The sequence below is a fragment of the Athene cunicularia genome, assembly GCF_003259725.1.
Source record: "Athene cunicularia isolate RWA chromosome 2 unlocalized genomic scaffold, athCun1 chr2_part1, whole genome shotgun sequence".
Classification (NCBI taxonomy): Eukaryota; Metazoa; Chordata; class Aves; order Strigiformes; family Strigidae; genus Athene; species Athene cunicularia.
Genome location: NW_020799095.1, coordinates 39,995,803 through 40,004,746, shown reverse-complemented (window position 1 = coordinate 40,004,746; position 8,944 = coordinate 39,995,803).

The window sequence follows — 8,944 nt, the reverse complement described above, 5'->3', positions numbered from 1 at the left end:
CCCTGTGATCATGTTTAGGCATATGCCCTTTCAAATCATGAGACAACGTCCCTAAAAGAAACATGGTCTTTTCAACAGTTGCTGCCTACATCGCTAAAAAATAAGACTATGAACATCAGCCAAAAGCTAGAGAGCAGTTCCACAAAGCTTTGGGCCCAGCAACAGCACAGAGGAGCAAAGGATAGAAATCCCCAAAGCTCATACTTCAGAGGACATTCCCACCATGTAGCAATAATGAGTCACAGTGAAGCAAAAGCCATCTGTTCATCTGGACACAGATACCACTTGTCAGTTATCAGGAAACATTTCCACTGAAGAATTTCACTGCAAAGTTAATCTCCCTGTGTAGACAAACTCAGTGTTTCAGATCTTCTAGTCTGTAAACAGAATACTGCAGCCTCCTTTCACCCTGCTTTGTCTTACTGTTTTTGAAAACAGGTTGGTCCGGCAAGACACTGCCTGTGTGGCTGTATTTATCTTTACAGCTTGGCTAGTACCATGAAGTCTCCAAGTCAACTCATGAGTCTAGCAGTTCTCATCAAAAATGAAGTATTCAAATGCAGTGACATCAAGCATCCCTGACTTTCAGCCAGCAGCAGTGCTGTGCTTGTGTGGCCCTTTGGCAGCAGCATCTTCCCATTCCTCCTTTCCATTCCCAATGCTACATGCCAAGTTGGGACTCCTCTTAATCCTGGGAAATTGCCATGTGACATCCTTCCCCCTAAAGACATCTCTAACATCAGCTATTGATGAAACTGGGAAAAGTGCAGTCATAATTAACATGTTATATCTTGAAACAGCAGCAGAAACACACTGTAAAGGGACCAATCAGCCCTAATTAAAGTAATGTTTAACTAATCTTTTTGAGGTGGGGACTGTCATTTAGTCTTGCCACACATAGCTCAACGGGATTCAGCACTGCTATTGCATTTAGGTGTTATCACAACACAAACAATAACTACAGAAGGATAAATCTCAGTTTTTTTCCTAGTATGACTGCTTCTGTAGGCATCCTATTTCAATTTGCTTGACATAGTTTGGGTTATCACTGTGTAAATGTTTAGCAACTCACATGTGCAGGATGGGTGGCTAATTCTTTTATTTAATTTTTCTAAATAAGATTTGCTTTCCTCTTTGGTCTATAATATGTCACATTCCTTAAACCAAACCTACAAATATTTTCATTAATATGCAGAAGTGTTGTCTGTTTTCACTTCTGTTAGTAGTTTGTTGCAACTACTATGTTAGTAGTTTTAACAAGAAATGTATTGAATTTATTCAGGTGATTCACAAAGTGCATTTATGACCATTATAATGCCTACTTTTCAGGCTCTTTCTCTTCAGAGTTGGAAACAGATCATTGTTGTTAAGAGCTGTGTATGATGATTGCGCTTTCCCCATTTTATGGCTTACAGAAAATATGTTTAAAATGCAGAACAAGAAATAGACAACTCATAAGAGGAATTAGAGCAGAAAAGCCTGTTGCATAAATGATACAATTTTATAGCATTGAGTAAATGTTAATAATCTGTAATAGTAAGTGTAGAATTCATGAAAAACTGCTAGCATATGATTTTTTTTTTCTTGAAGATAAGAATTAATAGTTGAAATTGTATTTGTACTGGCAAAAGATCCATGTTTGCAATTGACATCCAGAGTTTCTGGTAGGTGGTAATGTGACTCATTGGTGAGACAATACTGAAGGAAATTCTAACATTTTCCAGACATGTACAACCTCAGATCACAATCACATCAAGAACTGAAGCAAGGAGGATTTCATGTCTTTAAAAGTCAGTTCAATATCATCAACTTTGTCAGTAAGTCTTATGAACTCTGGATGTAAGCTGGGAAGGCTGAAGAATATTTCTGAGCTTTCAGATTCAACAATGCAACTTAGTTGTGGCCCAGCTACCTACTAGTATCTCTGTGTCCTATCTTAGACTATGTTTTTGCTAAGAAAAGAACACTGGCCTGTGGAATAAAGCTGGAAAACCCATGCTACAAAAACTTCTAGTCAGAATGATCACGAATTGGGAAATGCTGTAGGGCACAGAGGAAAGTGAGCTCCTATCTAGCCAGCAGGAAGCAGATTACTTGCTTACAGAGATTGGTTTATGACCTCGTTGGCTGTGGAAGTCATTAGGGAAGGCAAGACTTATGGACTGGTAATTTGAGGAAGATAATCAGGTATTGTCAGTATCCTGAAACAAATACAAAAATATCCACAGAACCACGGAATAGTTGACAGGGAACTCTTGAGATCATCTTGTCCAACTCTCCTACTCAAGCAGGGACAGTCAGAGCAGGTTGCCCAGATTCATATCCAGTTGGGTTCTCAAGATCTTCACAGATGAAGACTCCACAACCTCTCTGAGCAACCTATGCCAGTCTTTGACCACCCTTACAGTAAAAAAAAAAAAAAAAAAAAAAAGGTTTTTCTTCTGTTCACATTGAATTTTATGGTTTCCACCTGTGCCCATTGCCTCCTGCCCCTAATGATCTTCATGGTGCTGAAACCCAAATACAAAAAGTCTGCAAGGCTTAAAAAAGTTTCTGTAAGACCTCTAGGAAGGCATGTATTCCATACATCTTCACTTTAAAATATCGAACAATAATTGCAAGGAGGACAAACCTACAAGGATAATTATGGAGGAAGTATACAGCCTTGGTAAATATCTGAGAATTGCATCTTCATTGGCACAATATACTTGCAATTCCTTGAAGATATTGCAGGCTACATTATTATACAGTGAAATCCTCAAGGAAGTAGAAAATATTAGGAAAATAATATTTTTTATACATTAGATTAGGATATAATTTCAGTGTAGTACATTTTCTCTGTTCATTCTTGTGATTCACAAGAGTTTGTTTTTCTCCACTTCTGACTGCTGCTTCTGTAGGGTCACTTTCAGAATGAGCAAGGCAAAGGAAGACCACTTTGGGAAATATTTCTAACTAGAGTTTCTGTGTCTTTCTTTAGTTTCAAGGAGAGCTTGTCTCCTATGTAACCTTTTTCTGTTGTTCTACAGAGTTTCTGCACAGTTTTTCTGTTTTCCCCCTTATTTTATATGCTGCAGTACATATTAAAGAGAAAAATTATCAGAGTATGATTTAATAGGTCTCTCTACATATGTTTGATACCAAGAGCTTGTGTATTTTATGGAGAATTAATTTTGCATGCCCGAAATGAGTTTTCAAAATCTTTTAATTTTAGAACTTGAGACCGTTAAAATGCATTACAGCAGCATCACAAATGTATACAACTGGAATAATATTTTGTCCTTATGAAAATGTAACTTGTATTATCTTCCTAGCTTTACAAATCATGAATATTATTAGTTGCTACTGTGCCTCATAATAAGTTAAAATAATATCCTGTCCCACAAAGAATGCAAAAAAAAAAAAAAAATTATCTGAAAAACTCAAAAAGTTTTTTTTACCTCCCCAGCTTATTGGGGCAGCCTGGCCTGAGATGAAGCTGGGAGGTGCACACTGTAACAAGGAGGTTACAGTTTGTCTGTTCCTGTCAAGGGCTGCTCCTGACTGAGTGTGCTAAATCAGAGCTCTGGAGTCTATTTCAATAAGAAATATAAGATCAGGATTGAAACTTGTCAGTTCTTAGAATAAGGCTTCATGTATGATGGAGACCTATTAAAACATGAGTAGTTTTGAGAACACGTGAATGGAGGATTTGTAATCATAAAACTGACGTGGTGCCAATGGAAGATGGCAATATATTCATGCCTGTTGAATATAACACGGAGAAGGCTGAGTCCAAGCATTCATATATTAAATGTTAGGTCCCAGAAAAGCACAACACTGCCTTTAAAGTATTGAAATGTGGATAATACGAAATGTAAGTTCCTTTTATTATCCTTCAAGTGTTAAAACACTGGGGGGTTGTGTTTTTGAGTCTGTCTGAGCAAATATGAAATATATTAAAAAATGACATATATGTATGTGTGTGAGTGTTCATGTATAAAATTGCAGTTCTCAGGCAGTAAGTTTTTTCCGACATTTGCAGTAATGTACTGTATCATGAGACTAGATAGGGAGTAGGAAGAGTTTTGCAGTAGAGCAGAAATTATGTTCATATGTTCCATGGTTATATGGTTGGACAAAAAAACATGGTTTCTCAAATTTTGTGTTAAGCTATGAATAGATAAGGCTTTGTCCAACACTTCAAGATGGCTATCTAGTTAAAATCATCTGATACATAACAGTGCTCAGAAGGGACAGCTAACTGAAACATAGACTGTGTTTGTTAGCAGTTAAACCCTGGAACAGTATGGTAGAAATACCTTTCTTAAATAATGTGCCACGGTACTTTGAAAATGTTAGGGTCTGATTGTCACTATATTTAATAGGTGTAATGCTGGAGTTACTTAAGCTTTTGCAATTTGAAGTCACAGAAGCACACCCTGTGTTTAGTAGTTTTTGGCAGATGGTAGAACAAGATAGCTATTTTTTCCAGTTAGAAGATAAAAATGCTATTTGACAGAGCACAGAAAACCATGTTGCTTTAGCAGCAAAATTATGAAATCTGTTGTTTTAGTGGGCTGGAATTATAAAATACTGCTTGTGTCACAAGGAAGATAACTTAAATAATGTTGGCGGGGAGGTGTCTTAGGATATATTTCATTTAACACTGAACTGTAAATTCCTATTCACTGCAATGGCTTGTCAAAGAAGTTTAATTTTTCACACATTTGCAAAAATAATGCACTTTGATATCAAAGAAGAATGCTTGAGGTCTTACTGTGTTCTCGCAGTGCCTGTCATGGGAAATTGTCCGTAGTTTTATTTTTAATGCCTAAAATTAGGCTGTGGGCACAGTATGGAGGCAATAGATAAACACTGTTCCTACAAAGTTTTTCAGATACCTCCGTGAACTTTTTTTTTTTTTTCCCTGCTCCCTGCCCAAGACAAAAAGCTGGCATTGTTACTTGTGTGTCGTTTATATGTTTGTATGGGATATTTGAGTAACTGTGATGTGAAGTATTATGCTTCCTTGGTATTTTAAAAATATAAAACTGACAATGAATCAGGAAAATACTAGGAAGATGATTAAATCCTGTTCTAGGAGCGCTGCAGCTGGTGTCATGTTTACTCTTTATCATTAGAGGGAGAATTTTAATTTGGCTTGAACAGTTAGTTTCTTTTTGTGCAACCTTTATGCAGTTGTGAACTGTGTTAAAAGGTATTTGAAATTTGAAGCAAAAATGAGTAATACCAGTGTAGCATTTGAAGGAAAACTTTTTTTTCTGTCTCCACATAGTTGTCTGAGGTTATACGTAGTGCAAAAGACACATGACATTAGGATTTTAAGAGAATTTCTGTTTTGCACTGATTTTAGGAGAAGCAACATAACATCATGTCCTATTTATAAATAACTGATGAAAGATCATGTAATAGGCCATTACAACAAGGCATATATTTGCTTCAGCTGTAATGCCTGTGTGAAGTAGTTTTACTTTAGTTTAACGCTGACATCAGTCATGTATAATTGTCATGGAGAGGTACTGGTCCAGACACAAATCTCCTCACTCATCCTCAATCTCATGATAATAATATAGCTGGTGATACTTTACTCACCCATGTGGGAGAATTCTTGCCTGGGGGAGTGGAATTTTGTACAGGCAGCAAATTTAAGAGAGTTAAAAGAACAAGAGGTTTACAGATGCCTTGAATTAAACCGAGTAGTTATTCCTAACCATAAATGTTTAACTCTACTCCCTCAGCAAATCACTTTCAAAATAGATATTTATTTTCAAACAAAACCAGTTGCCTTGTGAAACTGTTGGTTGGTTAGGGGAAAAAAAATGACCTAATGCTTCTGAATAAAATATCTGATCTCTTGTTGCCAAGGCTGAGTCACTTCCTGTTACAATAACATGACTGTCATCAGCAAACTTCTCTAGCCACACAGTGTAGTTTGCCAGTGTATGCATGGCTTTATTTGTCCATGTTGTTAGAAAGTTAGCGCTGAAAAACATACTGTACTAAATTTGGAGGCACCAGCTTTGTATTCAAGTGCATTTGTGTTGGATCTCAGTTGCATTTATTCCTGATAGTATAATCTCTGATTTCTTTGTGCAACATAATAATATCCACCCAGCTGTGTACAGTAATGTTGTAATTCTATCAAGGGATTTTGGACACAACATAATGCATTAATATCATCAGAGCTTTCTCAACTGGAATTTGCAGGATCATAGTCAGATGTTCCTTATTTACAGCAATGAGATTTGAAAAATACCTGAAAGTTCATTCCACTCATCACCTAACAGATAACCTCTAGGGTTTTCTTGACTGTGGTGAGTTTTAAAGATGGGTTTAAGTTATCTTTCAGATTAAGCATATGGTGATTTTGGTTGCCTTTGAGCAGGATTGGTGCTTGCTCAGTTTGCAGGCAGTGGTGGTCCGCTTTTGCTGCACTGCTGATTCAGCAGAGCAGGAATTCATTAAGGCTTTTACATAACAGGTTGGAATTAATTTCCTGGGCAAAATAAGTTGGCAAAAGTCCTTTCTGCAGTCAAAGCAGCTAGAAAATAAAGGCCCAATCCAGTGTTTAGTTTCAGTACTATTATTGCTTCACCCCTTCCCCAGGTTTCAAGTATTATTTGGGAGCAGTGTCTGGCAGGCTGGGTTCTCGATGATCTGTCAGATCTGTATGTGAATCCCAGTTACTGACTCACTCTGTGCAACATAAATGACTGTTCTGAGCCTGTTAATAGGAGATAGGAGGTGAGGGGTGTCTTGCAGGTTCTTTGGGGTTTCCATGCTGGTCTTCTGCCCTAAAAATCAAGTGTCATATCAGATCCTCAAAATCAAGGGGCAATTGAAAAACCTGTGCTTTTTTTCTGTGCCTCAGTTTCCCTCCACAAGAAAGAGAAATGATAAAACTTTTAAGTTGATTTAGTATTCACAGACAAGTAGAACTAGACACACAGATAACTCTGTCCTTTTGAGTAAACAAAATAGTCTCACTATGTTCTGGTTTTGTTTTGCTCTTTTTACTATATTTAATATCCATCTTGCAGGATCATTTATGCTAGTTCTTCCTGAGAGCTATGTAATGGATAGTCCTACATAGCCTGCATCTCTCATGTCTGAGTTCTTCAGCTACATCCAGAGGGGTCCAACTGAATGAAAGTACTTGTGAAGTGCTACTCACGAGAGGAAGGGCATCACACTGATCTGAAGTGTGTAAATTTGAACATCCTTTTCATCCTCCCACTTTCACAACCAAATTATTACGAACATGGCACAGAACAAGGATCTTGTTAACATCTAGCCAAGCTTAATCTGCAGTTTTCCTGCTTTCACATTTTTACAAAAGAAAAAAAAAAACACAAACAAAACACTAAATTTTTTTCCTTTCTCTTTAGTTTAAAAAAGAAACCAGAAAATGTAAATTGATACGTTTAAGCTGACCATGATGAATCTTGGATAAGTTACTATGCTCTGTTCTCTGATAAACAGAGATGTTATTGTGCAGTCCTGCATAAAGTCACTGATTATACTGTTTGGGCCATGAAAGCAAAAATGTGTTGCAAGGGTTTGGGTGTCTGTAATTAACCAGTTGTAAATGCTGTGGTTGGTGGCTAAGCAGCTGTTGAGATCGCTGTCAGAATTTCACCACTGTAAAGGAGCTATCATGTGTTATTCCATTGTTTCAGGATGGAAAAGAACAGTTGTTTGTATATGTTTCTTTTTTCCTTAGAACAAACATTGGCTGTAAACAGCACTTACAGTGGTCCCTGCTATATCAGTGGAAAGGATTTGTATTTGCCTGAGATACTGTCCTTGTTTTCAGTGTAACGTATCAGACAGTGAGAGTATCACTGCAGCCTAAATGTTAATTTTTCACAAGGGTTTGCTGCCACATACCTTGAACATTCATTCTATGGTGGGCAGCTTTCCCTGTGCGTGTACTGATTTACTCCCAGAATACATCTGTGAATAAGCCCTAAGTTTGCGTATTAAGAATCTCATGCATTTTTTAAGAACACATATAGTTTTAATACTGGATTCAAGCTTCTTAGGGCTGTCTTAAAATCAACCTTGCAATTTAACAGGGGTAACTCTTTAGTATTGATGTGTAGACAGCAAAAAACTTTGCCACTGGCAAATTATATCAAATGCATCAGGTCAGCCACTGATTGCCTGAAAATCCTAATACTTGTAGGTGAAACTATGGTGTAAGACCTTTGGCACTCAAACCTCCTGACTATCTAGTTCAAGGAACGGTGAGGTCTCAGTTACAGGGAGTGGGAAGATGATGTCATTGGAAAGCTATTGCCCTGCTTTGATATTAGTAAATGTGTTCAAAGTTCTCTAGGGACCTCTAAGGGCTGAAAAACTCTCCCCACCACAGTTGCTGTGGGGTAGAGGTAGTTTCTCTCAAAATTTCTTTACCAGTTTTTTCAACTAGAATGCCAGTGACATTTAAGAAAATAAGTCTATCTCTGCAGTTTAAGAAAATGCGTTGAAAATGAGGTTGGATGCATATATATCACTAATGAAAACAACGACAGGAACAGAAAAATGCCAGAAGTGTGAGTGTGTGTGGAAGAGGGGGAGGGGGTGACAGGATGAAGTCCTTTGCAAAACAAGTAATAGGTGCCAATGTTGATGTTTTTAAGGCATGCCTTTTACTAGTCACTGTGCGATAACTTATTAGCAGTCAAAACCCAAGGGCTGGATTCCTCCTTTTTCTTTAATGCATGCACAGCATTAAAAAAATTGAGTGAAAGGTCTTGGCAAGTTGCCAGTCCTCCTTCTGCTTGGATAAAGGGGTGAGTGGTGCAACACCATGATTTTTTCTTTCTCCCATCTTGCCTATCACATGGGGAAGTGAGCAATTGCTTAGCTTTTTCATGCCCATGAGCTCGGCTGGGCTTTGTCTTGCTTGTTCTGGTGACAGACAGCTTTACACCAC